General features: G+C 46.7%; 2 long non-coding RNA genes across 3 annotated transcripts in view; one reads left to right on the top strand and one right to left on the bottom strand.

The window, feature by feature from the left end:
- The window catches only part of LOC140710271 (uncharacterized), an 87,330-nt gene extending 70,516 nt beyond the window's left edge, over positions 1–16,814 (top strand). The window contains exon 3 of the long non-coding RNA XR_012091242.1: positions 16,710–16,814. This is a non-coding gene — a long non-coding RNA (uncharacterized lncRNA). The remainder of the gene's footprint in view (positions 1–16,709) is intronic.
- LOC103246334 (uncharacterized) lies at positions 378–3,981 on the bottom strand. Of its 2 annotated transcripts, none has more exons than XR_012091238.1 (4): positions 3,752–3,981; positions 3,424–3,559; positions 2,936–3,185; positions 378–809 (listed from the first exon to the last, which is right to left on the bottom strand). It is a non-coding gene; the product is annotated as an uncharacterized lncRNA (long non-coding RNA). The 2 variants fall into 2 exon arrangements; XR_005234961.2 differs by having other exon boundaries at positions 2,936–3,061; positions 3,752–3,912.
- Positions 16,815–20,240: the final 3,426 nt, after the last annotated feature.

The following is a 20,240-nucleotide window of genomic DNA, read 5'->3' as shown; positions in this document are numbered from 1 at the left end:
GACCTCAAGTGATATGCCCACCTTGGCCTCCCAAAGTGCTGGGATAACAGGCGTGAGCCACCGCACTCGGCCTGAAGTTCCCTTCTGTTCCTAGTTTATTGAATTTTTTTTTATCATGAACGGTATTAAATTTTGTCAAATGCTTTTCCTGCATTTATTGGGATGATCATGGTTTTTCATCCTTTATCCTATTGATATGATGTATTACATTAATTGATTTTCATACCTTAAGCCAACTTTGCATTCCTGGAATAAATCTCACTTTGTTATAGTGTCTTATCCTTTTTGTATGTTGCTTGATTTGTGTTTCTAGTACTTTGTTGAGGAGTTTTCCATATATATTCCATCTTTATTTCAATAAAGAAATTAGTCTGTAGTTTTCTTTCCTTGCAATGTCTTTAATCATCATTTTCATAAAGCTACATCATACTCTTTTTTTTTACAATTAATTTTCTTTATTTTTGGAAATTTTATTTCATTTCATTTCTTTGGCTGTGAACACATCATGCTGTTGACGGCAATTTTATTTGTTATCTGCAGTTCCCTCCTGCACTGGCCGATATGTTAGAAGACCTGGAGTGAACCTGAACCCGTAACACAATCGCATGGTGCAGTTTTGAATTTGTATTCTCTGGACTTCAGTCTCCTCTTCTGTAATTACGAGATTGTAAACTCTTCAAAATTACAGTCTCTTTTTTCTTTCTGTTCTCACAAGCTGTTCTCAATTTATAGAGTTTTATAGCTAGCATGTATTCCCAGTCCAGGGCTCTTTCCCTGGGATCAAGTCTGAAAGGGTCTTCAATGTCCTGCTGATAAATAAGAGAGATCAGTGCTTTTAAAACAATGCACATGTGAACATGTGTATGAATCACCAGGGACTCTTACATGCAGATGCTCATTCCATAGATCTAGACTCTGCATCTCTCACAAGCTCTTGGGTAATGTTAATGCTGCTGGTCTATGGACCCCACTTTGAGTAACAAGGAACCAGAATATAGTTTCCTAAGCTTCAGTCACATAAGAGCCAATTTCGTATTTTTTTGCCATATTCTTCTTTCATCTATACAATTAAAAATATATTTTTATTTTAATTAACTAGCAACTAAATCCCATCTTTGGGTAAAATTTAGACTAATTCTAGGCAATAATATACATCAAACCACACGTGTTAGATTCTCTTTCTCTCTCTCTCTCTCTCTCTCTCTCTCTCTCTCTATATATATATATATATATATATATATATATATATATATATTTTTTTTTTTTTTTTACGCGGAGTCTCGCTCTGTCACCCAGGCTGAAGTGCAGTGGTGTGATCTCAGCTTACTGCAACCTCTGCCTCCTGGGTTCAAGCAATTATCCTGCCCTAGCCTCTCAAGTAGGTGGGATTACAGGCGTGCACCATCTTTAAACACCACCACACTTTAATTGGACACTTTTGACTTGCATCTCATAATTTTGTCCCCCAACCTTTTTTTTTTTTTTTTTTTGAGGCAGAGTCTCGCTGTGTCACCAGACTGGAGTGCAGTGGCATGATCTCGGCTCACTGCAACCTCTGCCTCCCGGGTTCAAGCGATTCTCTTGCCTCAGCCTCTGGAGTAGCTGGGACTACAGGTGCCTGCCACCACACCCAGTTAATTTTTGTATTTTTAGTAGAGATGGGGTTTCACCATATTGGCCAAGCTGGTCTTGATCTCTTGACCTCATGATCCACCCACCTCGGCCTCCCAAAGTGCTGGGATTACAGGTATAAGCCACTGCACCCGGCCTATTTTGCCCCCATTTTTCTCTGCTGCAATTTGGCCAGTGATTCCTGTCTTTCCCTCTATTATCCACCGTGATTAACTCAGCTGCACCTGTCAGCCTTTATTCCTGCGAGCTAGAGCGGGTGGAGCGAGGCGTGCTGAAGAAGTCATTAAAATGCATGAATTTGATCATATTCACTCTTTCCTGTCCAGAGCATAGGGGGCTAAGTCCCTGGGTCCCATATCTGAGCTTCATTTGGCAGGCCTGGGGCTCATGGCCTGGGGCGAGAAGGCCTATGGGAACCAGCAGCAGCAACGTGCAGGCTTCATCTGGTGGACACTACTTGGGGCTGGGTCTCCGAGATCCTGTAAGTTTCTCTTGGGCTGTCTGACACCATCCACTGCAGGAAGCAGGAATGAGGTTGTTCAGTGAATTTTCCCTGCATTATCTGGAAGAGGTGCTTATAAAGATGGAATAAGGCTGGTTTAGAGAATTTTGATTCCTCTTGCTTGTGCTTATTTATTTCTTCCAGCCTCTTTGTCTTCATCTGTAAAACAGGGATAATAATAACTGCCCACATGAGGTGGGAGGTGCAGTAGTGAATAATTCAGGTTTTGGGCCCAGAGCAGCGGCTCATGTCTGTAGTCCCAGCACTTTGGGAGACCAAGGCAGGCAGATCACCTGAGGTCGGAAGTTCGAGGCCAACCTGGCCAACATGGCAAAACCCCGTCTCTACTAAAAATACAAAAATTAGCTGGGCATGGTGGCTCACACCTGTAGACCCATCTACTCGGGAGGCTGAGGCAGGAGAATCGCTTGAACCTGGGAGGCAGAGGTTGCAGTGAGCTGACATTGAACCACTGCACTCCAGCCTGGGTGACAGAGCAAGACTCCAACCCCAAAAAACAAAAACAAAAACAAAAACAAAAAACAGGTTTTGATGTCCAACAGGCTGGTTCTGTCATTTATAATGTGTAGGACCTGGAGCAAATCATTTTACTCCTCTGTAAAGTGGAGATAACACCTGCTTTCTAGGGACAGTGCGGGAGGATGAAGGAGCGCTGAGCCAGTGGCTAACACAGGCTGAGCACTCAGTGGATGGCAGCAATTGTCATTATCATCATTATCACATCACCATCATCATTACGCTATAAAAGACTGAGCAAATCTGGGATATTTTGGTACTTACCATTTGTTTCCTCTTCCTTTCTCCCTACCTTTCTCCCTCCTTTTCTTCCTTCCTCCTTTTCCCCTGTCTTCTCACCTTCTTTTATTCCCCTTGTTCTCACTTTCTTCTCATCCTTCCTTGGTACATCTGGTTGCAGCCGCAAAGAACAGCAGGAGTTTACACAGGGAAAGATGTGGTCAGATCCTGGGGGGACTTGAATGTCAGAGGGAGTCTGATCTTTAGCCTAGGGGCAATAGCGAGTCACTCAAGCCTGCGGTGGAGCAGAAACAAGGTGTAGTGAAAGTGGGGAAGTAAACCTGGCAGCAGAGATTAGGAAGCAGCTGTGAGGGCAGAAGCTGGAGCAAGAGAGGTGAGCTATCCAGGGAGCCTAAAGGTCAAGTGAGAGAGATGGGGAAGCACAGGCTGCATCTCTGCCTAGAGCCCGCCTGGGAGAAGCAGCCTCGTTCTCAAAGTTCACCTTGCCCACAAAACCCAGCCGGAGCACCCACCTCTGTGTGACCTCAGACAAGTGCTTAGCCTCTCTGAGCAGCAGTAAGGCCATCCTAGGTCTTGGTGACACCCCCTGGCTTCCCAGCAAAGACACTTCTGGATCCTACAGGCTTCCATCATCTTCCAGGCTGCTCCCTGCTCAGAGATTAATTTGTTTACTCCCTTGCCTGGAGATGAACCAAGGGAACTCGTCCATCAGCCCAGGCTCCCCCAACCTCGCACCGCCCCGCCCCAAATGTCCATTTTCTGGCAAAATATGTCCTTGCCGCCGACAAGGCTGCCTGGAAAATGCTAATTTTTTCCTCGAATTAAAATTTGTTCCCTTACCCTCGTTTTAATAGAAATGAAGCATCCGGAAACATTGCCACGGTGCAGAAGAGAAAGATCTGACATAATTTTTAAAATGCCTTCAATCACGCTGCCTTCTGAACGGTCTTCTGAACGGTCTGTCCTCTAACCCTGACCCCCTCCCCATCTCCCAACCTCCTGAGGCAGCATTTACATTTCTTAATAACCCCTCATTAATATTCATGAGAAGGGGTGGGTAATAATGGCTGAGCACACCGCACTAATTCAATTTCCACCCGCCTCAGCGTGTTTACTTAATCACCAAGGGACCCGGGTTACTCAGTACAATTATTTATTCGGAATTAGATCTGGAGGCATCTGGACTGGAAACAGGGAACCAAGAGCAAAATGAAAATCGAATTCTCTTCGTCCTCCCCTCCCAGCCGCCTCTTCCTGACTGTTTGCCAACGCTCCAGGCAGCCAGCAGGGCTTGGAGGACAAGGCTCCGTGCCCGCCGGGCAGCTCCTGAAGGAACTGGCTCATGAGGGGCTGAATGTGTTCCAGATGCTCTGGCCCTGGCAGGAATCTCTCATCAACAGTAGCCTAGGAGTTATCGCAAGGCCCAGCAGTGGGCCAGTTGCACCGTCCCAGCCAAGAGCACAGCCAGCCAGAGTTAGTGTGTTCAGGAGATGCTGGGGTATTGGCCCAACCTGGACATGCAGTGTGAACAGACCCTTGATCACAGGCCCCCGTGGAGGCGAGAGTTTGTGACATGGGGTCTAAATAACACCTGCTCATCCTCGAACCCCCGCTTAACTGTCATCTCCTCCAAGAAGCCTTCCCTGGTCCCCAGACAAGGTTAGCTTCTCTTATTACACACACCTTCTATTACAACCAGGATGGACTTGATCATAGCACCTTGCCCACTGTGGGTGTTCACACAATGGTTTCTAATTAGTTGTTCAGAGTCTGTTTCTCTCAATAGTCAGTTCCGTGGGAGTAGGTCCCATGGCTGTCCTGGTCACGTGTCCCCAGCATCTAGCAATGCCCAGCACAGAGATGCTCAACAATATTTGTTGACTTCTTGACTGATTCTACTATTGACTCCTGATTCTCAAGCCTCTGTTTCCTTATCTGTAAAATGAAGCTAAGAACATTCATCTTGTAGGATTGCTGTGGAGACTCAGTGTTTTCTGTGTAAAGAGGATGCAGAGGATGTCAGTGTAAGGTGTTGAGCTTAGTCCCTGACACATGATAAACACCTGGTTCACATAAGATGCTATTATTATTACTGTTATTTCTGATGGTGGCGGAGCACAGACAAGTTAACTGTGCGAGGCCTGGTAGACCCAGAGGAGGCTGGGCTTGGAGGGAGCTCTTCTCAGTCTTGAGACTCTGAGATTCAGAGTCTTGAAATGCCTTTCCCAAGTTCACACAGCTAGTAAGGTCAAGCCTCCATCCTGCTTATCCTTTTAAGCGTTGGATGACCTTAGCAAGTTGCTTAACTTTTCTGAGCCTCAGTTTCCTCCACTGTAAAATGAAAATAATATTGGCAGCCGCCTACTGGATTGCTAGGGAAGATTCAACAAGGTCCCTCGTGCAATTTAGCATGGAAGCTGATACATGAACTTAATGAAAAGGGCTACTGTTATGGCAGATGTGAGTCCAGGCAGAGGGAATAGCATGAATGTACTTATCTATTGATTCACTTGCTAATGTATTTAGTTATGCATTCAGCATGCATTCATTAGCCCCTACCAGGTGCCTGCCCCAGTGCTAGGCTCTGACAGGGAGCAGAGAGGTGCAGAAAGCACAGCTCCCTCGGACGGGGAGCCCCCAGCTGATAGAAAAAGTGAGTCAGGAAGGCCCTCACTGGCACATCGGCAAATGCCACGGCTGTGAAGGAACATTGGAACTGTGGCTTCCAGCTCTGAGGTTTAGGAACAGGTGACTGAAGGGGTGGCATTTGGGGCAAGAAGAAGAATTTGGGCCAGAGTGAGGGGGTGGAGCATCCTACGAAGAGGAACCAGCAAAGGTATAGGCCTGGCAGTGGGGATTTTCTGTTACAGCCAAAACGTCCTCCATGGATACACCTTTGTGTATGTTATCTCTACTACTTGGACTACACCCTTCTACCTTGATGCTCAGCAAACTCCTACTTATCCTTCAAAGCCCAGCTCCAAATGACCCGATTGTCCAATATTCTGACATCTCTTGGCAAAGTCACAATTCTTTCCTTATGCTCTCCAGCACTGTGCTCCTACCCAGTCCTCAGACTTCTCATGTAGTATCATCTGCTTACCCATTTATCTCTGGTTCTCACCCTTCTGCCCCTCTGCTCTGTATTTCAGGGGGCTGGGTTTGGCCAATGGGAGGCGCTGGTTGGGGGCTACAGGGCAGAAGGAAGGGAGAAGTCCAGGTATTTCTCCTCTCCATCTCGGGCAGCATCTCCAGCAGTGGCTGTGTCTCCTCCATGTCTCTAGCTCTCCTGGAGCCCCACCATGGTCCCATATTCCACCAAGTGACCCTCCTCCTGGGCTGGGGTGGTGGCAGCCTCTTGCTATTACTCGTCTTTGGGCTGCTTTGCCATGTCCAGTTGTCTTCTCAGACCTTCTGCCACCTTCCATGCCCTGGATTAAAGTTTCTCTTTTGTAAATACTCAAGTGTTTCCTGGTTAGACACTGACCCATACACTTCCCTACCAGGAGACAAGCTTCCTGATGGGAAGGGCCCTGCCTTGTATCCCCAGGGTTTGGACACAGAGAAGCTACCCAAAGGTAAATGAATGAATGAATGAATACATGTCTTTTGATTACATGGCTTGTCTAGCCAGATTCTACCCTTGTTTAGCAAAAGAGACATAAGGGAATGAATTGCTCCCTGGGGTTAACAAATGTTGGTATGAAAACAACATCAGGCCAGGCACGGTGGCTCACGCCTGTAATCCCAGCCCTTTGGGAGGCCGAGGCAGGCGGATCACGAGGTCAGGAGTTCGAGACCAGCCTGACCAATATGGTGACACCCCCATCTCTACTAAAAATACAAAAATTAGCCAGGTGTGATGGCACGCACCTGTAGTCCCAGGGAGGCTGAGGTGAAAGAATAGCTTGAACCTGGGAGGCGGAGGTTGGCGCCAAGATCGTGCCATTGCACTCTAGCCTGGGTGACACAGCAAGACTCCCCCTCAAAAAAGAAAGAAAAGAAACAACATCAATAATAATAATACTAAAGAAATGATTTGTAAATAAGAAAATGCTTTCTAAATAATGCTAAGCCTGTAAGCTTCTTTGTAGACTGTAAAATTCAGCACCCACTTTGGATTTTTCTGTTTCAGCCCGTGTCAGTGTTTCTGCTGAGGTGGCTGCAGAGTGGGAGGCCAAGAGATAAAAGAGAAGATAATGGATTGGGGGCCATGTTTCAGCCCAAGAACAAAAGGCAGAGAGGAGCGCAGGGGACAGCAGATGATTTAGTCATTACAGACTCATTTAGAGAGGCCCCTTCCCTCCCTTCCTGCCTCCAAAGCACCTGGACCCTCAAGTGCCCAGCCAAGTCCCTTCATTAAAATTTCCCAGAACTGAGGCTGGGTTGGAAGACAGTGAAGGCCTGCCAGCCTGTCTGCCAGAGAAGTTCAGAGGGCTGTGGGAGGGGCATTTCTCTAGAAGTCAAATGGCAACAGCAGGGTGGGTGGATTGTGAGAAGAATGAGTGAAAGGGAATTTTAGAGATGCAAGAAACTGGCGCAGCCTGTCTTAGGTTGGGTTCCCTAAAAGGCAGGGACTAAAACAAAGACTTGAGTACATGCTTGGGTACATATTTTATTTGGGAGATGCTCATAGGAAGTAGAAGCGAGGGAACCAAGAGAGCAAGACAGGGAAGGAACTGGTTGCCGCAGTGGATAATTGGGATTCGATTCTGCGAATAGCCTCTGAGTATTATGCAGAAGGCATCTCGGAATTGTTCACCCACAGGATAGAAAGCTGGGGCATTTATCCTCTAACTCCTATTCCCCCAAGGGATAAGCATTACCCCAGGTAGGTCATTAACTTTCCACACCTCTGGGCTGTGCCTTTGGGTCACAGAACAAGGGACCACTACTTCCAAGACAGCCTTGAGGCTGCAAAGCTGAGAGACTAGGCAGGCACTTGAGGTCAGAATCTGCCAGTGTGCATGACAGCTGTGCAGCCCAGCTGCAGCTGAGGCCAGAGGAGGGGCACAAGCCTGCAGCACAGTGACACTCGCAGCATCTACCACACTCTACTAGCCCTGCTGCACACAGCCTGAGTCCTCAAGCTCCATGGCCATTCCTTCCTTCCTTCATTCACTCAACAAACACTTCCCGAGCACCCACTCTGTGCCAAGAACCGTGCTAGGTGCTGGGAAGAGTGTGTGAGCAAGACAAACATGGCCCCTGACCATACGCTGCTTATATTCAAATTTAGAAGCCAGAAATAAATAAGTGTACGTGCAAATTAGTAAGATGCCTTCCGAGAGTGATAAGTGTTCTAAAAGGAAGAAACAGGGGTGATACGGTTTGGCTCTGTGTCCCCACCCAAATCTCACCTTGAATTGTAATAATCCCCACTTGTCAAGGACGGGACCAGGTGGAGGTAACTGAATCATGGGGATGGTTGCCCCCATGCCCTTCTCATAATGAGTGAATCTCGTGAGATCTGATGGTTTTATAAACGTCTGGCATTCTCCTTGCTTGCTCTCATTTTCTCCTTCCTGCCACCATGTGAAGAAGGACATATTTGCTTCCCCTTCCGCCATGATTGTAAGTTTCCTGAGACCTCCCCAGCCATGCCACACTGTGAGTCAAACATCTTTCCTTTATCAATTAACTCAGTCTAGAATACATCTTTTGCTTTTATTTTTGTCTGAGACCGAGTTTCGCTCTGTCACCCAGGCTGGAGTGCAATGGTGCAATCTCGGCTCACTGCAACCTCCGCCTCCCGGGTTCCAGCGATTCTCCTGCCTCAGCCTCTGAGTAGCTGGCATTACAGGCACGTGCCACCATGCCCAGCTAATTTTCGTATTTTTAGTAGAGACAGAGGTTCACCATGTTGGTCAGGCTGGTCTCGAACTCCTGACCTCATGATCCTCCCGCCTCGGCCTCCCAAAGTGCTGGGAATACAGGCGTGAGCCACCGCAACCAGCCTCGAATATATCTTTATTAGCAACATGACAGTGGACTAATACAAGGGAGATGGAATAGAAAGAAAACATAGGGAAAAGGAGGGGACCTACTTTAGGCAGGGCCATCAGGGAGGGTCACTCTGGCTAGGTGACCCCTGAGCACAGCCCAACTGTTGAGAAAGAATATACACTTCTTCTGCCACCAATGGCTTCTGAATCCGTGGTTCTGAAAATGTGAGGTTTCAGGGACTGTACAATATAAAAAAAATTTTTTGAGAACTAATATAGGGTTACTAACTATTTTGCCAAATATAAACAAAAAACAATTCAACTACGAATGGCCATTTACTATCTCCATGATTTCATAAATGAAAAGACATTGAAAACACTCCCAAAGTAGGAAGAACATGACCTCAGAATAAAGACAGTCTTTTAAGTGAAATAAATTTAGCTTTATTAAAAACCCTCTTCTTTTCTTCATTTTGTACCCAAACTCTTGGAAACTTCTCTCCATCTCAAGGTCTACCTTGAGGGCTCAGGACACACTGTTATTCCCTTTGTTTTCTTGGCTTGGGGAATTTGGTAATGGGAGATAAAGTGTGAAATTGCATGTATATGCCCATGTCCATCAGTTTTTCCATTTGCAAAGTTGGGTAGTTGCCTGAATTATTTATAAAGTATAAACTAGGAAGTCCAGAGATCTTAGCAATTCATTCATTTAACAGTACCAGAAAGTGCATAGAATTCTTTTCTTCTCAACACCACCTTCTCTGCTAGGGAAACTCCTCTTCTACTCTCAAAACCCAGTTCAAATATCCCATTCCTGGGCTTCTCTCAGCAATCAGTCAGCCATCCTCCCTGCAGAGAGTCTTGGTCTATATTGAGGACACAGCCCCTACCCATTGTGATAGGTGATTGTTTCTGGGTGGGGGAAATTGGTCCTGTGTCTCTCTTCCAGAAGATCTTTTCATTTCTCAGAACTCCTCAGTATAAATGTGGATAATGCAGAAAAACAGGAAATAGAGATTTGTGAGCAGAAGAGAAGGGGAAGGGAAGTAGCATTTATTGAGTATCTGCAACGCACCTGTCAGGTGCTTCATGTGTGTATTATTTCATTTGAAGCCCTTACTTACTTTAATACAGTTCCTCCCACCATAACTACTGCTCCTTATCCCATTCCTACACACACACTGCTCTTTCCATCTGTGACACCTGTGTTCCTGCCATTTCTCCTGCCCAGGAAACCTCGCCTCCAAAGTCCTCTTGGATTCTTCCTGTGTGCTGGTGACTCCACGCCTGGGACCTGGCAGCCAGTGGGTTTGTCTGCCCTGTCTAGAGGAAAATGATCATTGCATCCAGGCCACATAGTTCAGGTCAGAGTTCAGGGAGACAGAAGCTCAGATGAAGAGCCTGCCTGGCCCTTTCTAGCCTGAAAACACTGAGATCCTTTAAACCAGAGACTCCCTTGTTCCAAGACTCTTGAGTTGTTCGCAGCTTTGTATTCATGGCTGGTCCTGGAATGCTGATTCTCACTTCCAAGATTCTAGAACTCTGAGGTTCTATAAACAGGGGAGAGAGCCTCTGCTTCAGGACTTGAGCTGTCTCTGCTGCCTCTCCAGGGGCCACCTGGCCTCAGGACCACAGACACCGTGGGTTGGGAACCAACCTGGAGGAAAACTAAAATCAGCCTGTCTTCAGGTCTACTGCGGTGGATGAAGCCTCACGCAGAACAGATTCAGTTGCTTGGGAAGCAGGGGGCTGCAGGTGTGTGGAGGTGGAGAGATGCCCCCAGAGAGACCATCCTCTCCCCTCCGAGAAAGGAGCTGCTGTGCCAGCCTGCAGGTCCTTTCCATGACAACAGTTGCTTAGCGCCTGCCATCCTCACACCAACTTCCCTCATCTGCCCCTCTTTTCTTTTTTCCTTTCCTCACGCAAGGAGCTAATTTTCACTTAGTAAACTTTCACCACTTCATCCTGCATGCCAAGTGCTGGGTTAAGCATTTGGCATCTATCACAGATTGGGATCTCATAAGCAGAGTTTGGGGTGTAAGATATTTATTAGGGATCAATGCCAGTGATAGGAAGGGGAGAAGCAGGATTGGATACAGGGAGAAGACAATGGTGATGCAGGCTCTACAAAGTCTCTGCCAACCGGGCAGGGAGCCCAGGAATGGGCATTGCTTGGAGGAGTTGTTCTGCATCAGGATGAAACAGCCAAACCTTTACATCCTTATTTGCTTGGTCACTGGGTGCAGGCTGCCCTGGGAAGGGTGTGACCTCTGGCCAGGTGGCTTTCTGTGGCTGAGGTTGACTGCCCTCCTCACATCAGACAGCAAGCCCTTCCTTAAAGGAGTGTCTGGGCAGCCTCTATCTTTGTTTTCTACAACAACCATAATCTGATTTAACTCCCACCACAACCCATCCGCATAGGAATTAACAAACCCATTTTATGGATGAGTACACAGAGGTTAGGTAGTTTGTCCAAAGCAGCTTCCAAAAAGGAAGTTAGAGTTCAATCCACAACTTGAGCCCACGCCAAAGTATAATGGTCTCTTTCCTTTCCTTACCATAGTGTTCCTTAGAATTGGGATCCATTTTTGTCCCTTTCTTTTAGGTGTAAATTGTCACTGGATGGAGAACATCAAGGATAATTTTCCCTGAGCTTCACCCCCACAAAATGTCCTTTGCATCTCACCCCTTTTGCCCTGCTTTCCTTTAGAAATATATCCCTCCTGTACCCTCAGTCCATGTGGTCCCAGGGAGACTCCACTTCCTGCTTCAGGGTAAAGCATGTGACCCAAGCTAAGCCAATCAGTGTATCATGCTCCCCTGACCCTGTAATTGGCTCTTAGGTGGCACATGACCCTAGGGGAGCAAATCAGAATGAATTCCAGGACGTTTGCAGGAGCTGCCAGAAAAGTCTTGCTCTTTCTACATGTACTTGAACCATCAGCAATCAGAATTGGAGCTCCTCATATGTTTGAGTTATTGATTGTAGCATAACAAACCACTCCCAAAACATAGCGACTTAAAACAACAATAATTCATTATTTCTTATGATTCTTTGAGTTAACAGGGCAGGGCTTCTGCTCCATATGTTGTGGGCTGAGGTCATTCAGGTGGCTCCATTCAGCTGTGGCAGGACCGGAAGGGCCAGGAGTCAATACTGCCTGTGTATGCGTGAGTGTGTGTGTTTGGCGGCAGGGGGCATATGGGGGGGCAGTGGGTGGAAAGCAGTGAGACTGGTCCATCCCAGGTGCAGGCAACAAGAGGTACATATTTTGCAGAGAGCTTAAAAATCATAACATTGACTAAAAATCAATCTGTTTTTTATCCTTACTGGGTGCTGGAAATTCTCAACCATGTTAGTGATAAAACACTCCAGCCCTCTTAGGGCAGACCACCACCCTCCTTTATTACGAAGGCCTCTCCCAAGGTCTAGACCCTTTGTGGTGACCGTCATCTGGGGTATCTTTGTTCTCCTCTGTGTAACCTTTTTCCCATATGGCATCTCATCTTCTGGGCCCCTCCACATGATCTCTCTCTTCAGCAAGGTAGCCTTTTGAGACAGTGTCTCAGTCTGTCGTTCAGGCTGATTACAGTGGCATGATCATGGCTCACTGCGGCCTTGACATCCTGGGCTCAAACAATCCTCCCACCTCAGCCTCTGAAGTAGCCAGGACTACAGGCATGTGACACCACACCCTGCTAAGTTTTAAAAATTTTTTGTAGAGATGGGGGTCTCACTATGTTGCCCAGGGTAGTCTCAAACTCCTGGACTCAAGTGATCCTCCAGCCTTGGCCTCCTAAAGTGTTGGGATTACACATGTGAGCCCCTGTCCCCAGCAGCCCAGAGTTCTTTACAGTATGGCAGCAGGGTTCCAAGAAGGAGCACTCCAAGACATCAAGCACAAATATACCAGTGCTTATGCAGTCTCTCCTGCCTCACATATGCTAATAACCTATTAACCAAAGTAAGTCACATGACTAAGCCCAGTATTCAGTGTAGAAGGGGTACTTCACATTGGCATACCTCAGAGATAGTGAGGGTTCAGTTCCAGACCACCACAATAGAGCAAATATAACAATAAGGCAAGTCACACGAACTTTATGGTTTCCCAGTGCTTATAAAAGTTCTGTTTGCACTATATTGTAGTCTATGAATTGTGCAGTAGCATTATGTCTAAGACCATAGTGTGTATACCTTAATTTTAAAGTACTTTATTGCTTAAACAAGCTAGCAATCATTTGAGCCTTCAGCAAGCTGCACTCTTTTTGCTGGTGGATGGAGGGTCTTGCCTCCATGTTGTTGGCTGCTGACTGATCAGGGTGGTAGTTGCTGAAGATTGGAGTGGCTGTGGCAATTTCTTTTCTTTTCTTTTTTTCTTTTCTTTCTTTTCTTTTTTGAGACAGTCTTGCTTTGTTGCCCAGGCTGGAGTGCAATGGCACAATCTCAGCTCACGGCAACCTCTGCCTCCTGGGTTCAAGTGATTCTCGTGCCTCAGCCTCCTGAGTAGCTGGAATTACAGTCATGCACCACCACGCCTGGCTAAGTTTGTATTTTTCGTAGAGATGAGGTTTCATCATGTTGGTCAGGCTGGTCTTGAATTCCTGACTTCAGGTGATCTGCCTGCCTCGGCCTCCCAAAATGCTGGGATTATAGGCACAAACCACCACACCTGGCCCGCAGTTTCTTAGGATAAGACAGCAATGACGTTTGCCCCATCCATTGATTCCTCCTTTCACCAAAGATTTCTCTGTAGCATGCGATGCCGTTTCATAGCATTTTACCCATAGTAGAACTTATTTCAGAATTGGAGTCAATTCTCTAAAACCCTGCTGCTCCTTTATCATCTAAGTTCATGTAATATTCTAACTCCTTTTTTGTCAGTTCACCCATGTCCACAGCATCTTCAACAGAGTAGAGTCTGTCTCAACAAACCACTTTCTTTGCTTCTCCGTAAGAAGTAACTCTTCATCTGTTCAAGTTTGATCATGAGATTGCAGCAATTCAGTCACGTTTTCAGGTTCCACTTCTGATTCTAAGCTTCTTGTTATTTCCACCACATCTGCTATTACTTCCTCCACTGAAGGCTTGAACCCCTCAAAGTCATCTATGAGGACTGGAATCAACTTCTAAACTCCTGTTAATGTTATTTTGACCTCCACTCATGAAACATGAATGTTTTTAAAGACATCTAGAATAGTAAGTCCTTCCTGGAAGATTTTCAATTTACTTTGCCCAGATCCATAAGAGGAATCACTATCTATGGCAGCTATAGCCTTATGAATGTGTCTTGAAAGCTGAAATTACTCCTTGATCCATGGGCTGCAGAATGGATGTTGTATTATCAGGCATGTAAACAGCTTTAATCTCTATCTCCTTGTAAGTTGCCGTGAAAACTCTTGGGTGACCAGGTGCATTGTCAATGAGCAGTAATATTTTGAGAGGAATCTTTTTTTTTTTTTTTTTGAGCAGTAGTTCTCAACAGTGGGCTTAAAATATTAAACAATGGTGAAAAAATAAGTGTTATCATCCTGGCTTTGTTATTCCATTTATAGAACACAGGCAGAGTAGATTCATCCTGTGCTAATCTTCTAGTTATTTACAAGAGCCCTTGGGTTTTCAAAATGGTAAATAAGCACTGGCTTCAACATAGTCACCAGCTGCAGTAGTCCCTAACAAAAGAATCAACCTGATCTTTAAAGATCAGAAGCCAGACGTTGACTTCTCCTCTCTAGTTATGAGAGTCCCAGATGGCATCTTCTTCCAGAATAAGGAAAATCTGTCGTTTAGTGTACGTCGAAACTCTGTTTTGTTTCATCTACACTGAAAATCTGTTGTTTGGTGACGCCACCTTCATCAATGATCTTAGCTAGATCATCGGGATCACTTGCTGCAGCTTCTCCATCACACTCGCTGCTTCAGCTTTGCACTTTCACGTTATAGACATGGCTTCTTTCCTTAAACCTCATGAACCAACCTCGGCCTGTTCCTAAGCTTTCTTCTGCAGCTTCCTCACAGCCTTCACAGAACTGAAGACAGTTAGGCCTTGCTCTAGATTAGGCTTTGGCTTCAGGGAATGTTGTGGCTGGTTTGATTTCCCATCCAGACCACTCAAACTTTTTTTATATTAGCAATAATCCTGTTTCACTTTCTTATCATTCTTGTGTTCACTGGAGTGGCACTTTTAATTTCCCTTAAGAACTTTTAGGCCAGGTACAGTAGCTCATGTATGTAATCCCAGTGCTTTGGGAGGCCAAGGCAGGTGGATTCCTTGAGCTCAGGAGTTTGAGACTAGCCTGCGTACCATGGCAAAACCCTGTCTATATAAAAAACACAAAAATTAGCCAGGTGTGGTGGCACATGCCTGTGGTCCCAGCTATGGGGGGTTCTGATGTGGAAGGATTGCTTGAACCTGGGGAGGCCGTAGTAAGCCAAGACTGTACCACTGCACTCCAGCCTGGGTGACAGAGAGAGAGAGAGAGAGAGAATGGTCAAAGTCCTAATCCCAGGTACTTGTGAATGTGATCTTATTTGGAAATGGGGTCTTTAATGATGTAATGAAGTGGAGAATCTCGAATTGTAATCATTCTGGATTTAGGATAAGCTCGCAATCCAATGACAGGTGTTCTTATAAGAGAAAGGAGAAAGAGAATTGGGACACAGATGCAGACAAAGGTCATGTGAATACGGAGAGCAGAGGCTGAGATGGGAAAGATGTATCTGCTGATCTCTTGATTTTAGACTTCTGGCCTGTAGAACTGTGAGAGAATACACGACTGTTGTCTTTGGTCCCCAAGTTTGTGGTAATTTGTGACGGCAGCCCTGGCAAATGAGTCCAGAGGCTTAGTGTATGTTGTTCCATTGCCTGGAACACGATCCTTTTCTCTTTCCCAAACGTTTTCTCAACTTGCCCTTTGGGGCTTATAAGTGGACAAATCTGCAGAGAAGAAAGGAGACCTTTTCAAGGCATTGCTCTTACTGCCTCCTCCTTGTCCTGTAACTCTCAGTTCAAATGGCACCTCCTCCAAGAAGCCTTCCCTGGGTTCCTACCCTTCTCTGTGCTCCCAGTTTCCTGGACCACCTGCGCCAATCATGCTGGCACTGTCTGTTGACATGGCTTGCTCTGTACTTCCCTACTGGACTGGGCACTCCACAAGGGCAAAGTCTGTGTTCGTCCTCTCTTTGTGGCTGCAGCTGTGCCTCGCACAGGTTCAGGCACAGTAGGGGTGTTCACTAATGTTTGCTGAATGAATCAATGAACGAATGTTCCCTTCCAGTTCTGCTCCACCTCTGGACTCCTGCCCCACAGGGGAGAAACCCTTTTTGGGAGCACCTGTGACATAGTTCAAGATCACCAATGTCGGGCGGGGGTGGGACATGCACCCTGGAGTCCAGCCATACCTCAGCACAGCCCTCCTGCCTGCATTGCCAAGGCCCTGTCAGAGGCGTGACAAACAGCTTGACTGATGGCTTATAATGTCAGAGATGATGGAAACAGGGAGGCGACGGCTGAAAGAATGGGTTGGGGACGCTTGTCATAACTTTATTTGTGGGAGGTGAGTTTCTGTCGGCTGGGTGATGGATGGTGGCAGGGCAGGCACAGTATAGACCCTGCCACTGCCTCTCTCCCCTTTCTCTAAGCCAAATGACTTTGGGGATGAAAAATGACTTTCTTGGGAGAACCCGGGGGAGGGGAACTTCAGAGTGAGGGGGCTGTCTGGTCAGCACCTTGGAGTGACTTTTGCTTTGTTTTTTTTTTTTTTTTTTTTTGCGGAGAGTTGACTTTTTTCTGGGACAACCTGATCATTTCTTTCCTTTCTTCTTCCTTCCCTCCCTCCCTTGACAATAATCCCAGACACAGTGTCTACCTTGATTCTCCAAACTGCCCTAAAAAGAATGTAGACTTTTGCAGAGGAGGAAACCAAAGCTTGAAGAGGAGAAACGACATATCCAAGTTCCCCATGAAGTAAGTGGAAGACCTGGGATTTGAACCTGGGTCTAGTTGCTCTAAAGCCTGACCTCTCTCCACTATCATGTGATAAAAAGGCCACAGGGCCAGGCACGGTGGCTCATGCCTGTAATGCCAGCACTTTGGGAGGCCGAGGCGGGCAGATCACCTGAGGTCAGAAGTTCGAGACCAGCCTGGCCAACATGGTGAAACCCCATCTCTACTAAAAATACAAAATTAGCCGGGCATGGTGGTGCACTCCTGTAATCCTAGCTACTCAGGAGGCTGAGGCAGAATAATCACTTGAACCCGGGAGGTGGAGGTTGCAGTGAGCCAAGATCACACCATTGTACTCCAGCCTGGGCAAAAAGAGTTAAACTCTATCTCAACAACAACAAAAAAAGCCACAGAAGCAGCAGCATGTGCCATGTTCCCTGGAAGAACCGTGAAGACAGCAATTAATCCAAAAGGAGGAAGTCAGGGAAGGCTGCCTGTCAGAGGTGACATTTGAGTTGGTCCTGAAAGGGGGAGTAAAATGTTAAATGATAGAGAAATAAGGCAGCAATTTAGGAAGAGAGGGTTTTGGGAGTGAGAAGATAAATGGAGAGGATTTGCATACATTTTTATTTGCTTACCCAAACCAAACACTGTCCCCTTTCTCTTTTTTATTTTTATTTTTTCTGTGTGTGACAGACTTTTGCTCTTGTCACTCAGGCTGGAGTGCAATGGTACAATCTCGGCTCACTGCAACCTCTGCCTCCTTGGTTCAAGTAATTCTCCTGCCTCAGCCTCCCAAGTAGCTGGGATTACAGGCGCCCACCACCATGCCTGGCTAATTTTTGTATTTTTAGTAGAGACGGGGTTTAATCATGTGGCCAGGTTGGTCTCAAACTCTTGTCTTCAGGCGATCTGCCTGCCTCAGCCTCTCAGAATGCTGGGATTACAGGCATGAGCCACCGCACCCGGCCTCTCCTTTCTAATAGAGCCAAAATTTTGGGGGAGTTGGTAATCTATCCTCCTATAAAGAGCCATGGGCTTTACCAAGCCATTCATGAGGTTCAAATTCCCTTGTAAGTGGCTGGTTTTGAAACAGGAATGAGAACAATTCTGATGAATGAAATAAGAGGAATGTTTGCTCAGGGACTTCTGGAAAATACTTGTTTGTTTGTTTGTTTTCTTTTTATTAAACAGGATCTCACTCTGTCACCCAGTGCTGCAGGGGCACAATCACTGTTCACTGCAGCCTCAACCTCCCAGGTGCAGGTGATCCTCCCCCCTCAGCCTCCTGAGTAGCTGGGACTAAAGGTGTGCACCTCCACACCCAGCAAATTTATTGTATTTTTTTGTAGAGGAGGGGGTTTTGTCATTTTGCCCCGGCTGGTCTCAAAATCCTATGCTGAAGCAATCCGCCCACCTCAGCCTCCCAAAGTGCTGGGATTATAGGCATGAGCCATTGTGTCCAGTTTTTGTGGTTTGTTTTCTGAAGGAGAAAGCCCCTCCTCTTTTGCAGGACATGGTCACACGCATGCATGATGCCTAGAAGTGTGGCAGCTGCCTTGTGACTACACAGATGGAACTAATACATGGGTGATGACTCAGTGGGAAGACGGGAAGGACATCATTAAGCCGCTGAATGAATGACTGCTACAGCCACCATACCACGGAACTTAATCTTTGAGTTGATACATTTTTCTCACTGTTAACCAGCTGGATTGGTGGTTTCATTTTTGCAGCCTATTCTGGCTGATAGAAGAAATAAAGAGGGTGTCAAGCCTCCCAAAGGCCCCCACCTCTTAATACCATCCCACTGGGGATAAGGTTTCAACATATGAGTTTCAGGGGACACAAACATTTGGACCATAGCGGAGGGTACATGCATCGGCCACATTGCCTTGGTCCAAAATCTGACTACACCTGGCTGTGTGACCCAGACAAGCTACTTAACTCCTCTGAGCCTTGGCTCCATCATCTGTAAAATGGAAATCGAGAGGCTGTTAGGATTAAATAAGTGCTGAGTGTAGCACTAGCATGTGCTAAGCCTTGGAACAACCACCAAAAAATTGAGATTCGAGGCTGGGCGCGGTGGCTCACGCCTGTGATCCCAGCACTTTGGGAGGCTGAGGCGGGTGGATCACAAGGTCAGCAATACAAGACCAACCTGGCCAAGATGTTGAAACCCCATCTTTACTATAAATACAAAAAATTAGCCAGGTATGGTGGCAGGCGCCTGTAATCCCAACTACTCGGGAGGCTGAGGCAGAGAATTGCTTGAACCTGGGAGGCAGAGTTTGCAGTGAGCTGAGATCGGGCCACTGCACTCCAGCCTGGGCGACAGATCGAGACTCCATCTCAAAAATAATAAATAAATAAATAGATAAGATTAGAGTGTCTGAGGACTTAGTCAAGGTCACAGAGTCAACCAGTATGGTGGAGGCAGGCTGCATCTCAGGCCTGAGCTCAGAGCTCTGTGTGTAACCATTGCATCCTCCTGCCTCTGGAAGGCAGATTCACGGTGCCAGCACCAAGGCCAGGGCCCAGAGCTCAGGGTTGGATTTCTGGGTGCTGAATTCTTGCTGTACTCCCTGGCGTTGGCTCGGCCGACTGTGGCTAAGAGTTGACTTTGCTTCTCTGCTCTGCGTGCCCGCCTTCCGCCCCCTCTCCTGAAGAGTATTTCCCTGGGGCTCCCGTTACCAATTTGCAGAGCAAAGGCACGCACAGGCAGTTCAGGGGTGGCGCAAGCTCAGCGACTCTGGTATTGTTTTTAATTCAATATTTTGTCCCTGTGCGCCAGCCTCCTTTATTGGATGAGAACACTGTTATTGGATCCTGCCCTGCAGGAGAAAATGCAGGCTTCCTCGGACGATGGCAACTACGTTGTTCTAGAGTCTGGTGAGTCAAGGCAGGGCAAGAAGACAGAAGAGAGTTCCAGAAAATCTGGTGGTTACAAGCTGTTCTGTGACATGCACAAAAAAATTAACATAAGTATTATTGACCCTTCCCCTTCCCCTCTCTTCTAGGGAGGACAAAAGCCCAGGAGGCAGCTGTCACATCATCCTCTTCCTTTCCCTGTACATCCTCTACATCCCTTGGTCCTACTGATTTCACCTGCCCTTTCCTTTATGTCCAACATTACTCAGTCCAAGTCCCCAAGCATTTCCTGCCTCAACAGTTGGTCTACCCCATCCTCCGCTGCTGCTCTCAAACTCCTCCTTTTTCTACTTCTTCTTTTTTTTTTTTTTTTTTTTTGAGATGGACTCTTGTTGCCCAGGCTGGAGTGCAATGGCACAATCTCGGCTCACTGCAACCACCGCCTCCCAGGTTCAAGCTTCTCCTGCCTCAGCCTCCCAAGTAGCTGGGATTACAGTGTGCACCACCACACCCAGCTAATTTTTGTATATTTAGCAGAGATGGGGTTTCATCATGTTGGCCAGGCTGGTC

This window comes from Chlorocebus sabaeus, chromosome 2 (genome assembly GCF_047675955.1).
Source record: "Chlorocebus sabaeus isolate Y175 chromosome 2, mChlSab1.0.hap1, whole genome shotgun sequence".
Taxonomy (NCBI): Eukaryota; Metazoa; Chordata; class Mammalia; order Primates; family Cercopithecidae; genus Chlorocebus; species Chlorocebus sabaeus.
This window is presented reverse-complemented; position numbering and strand designations above follow the sequence as displayed.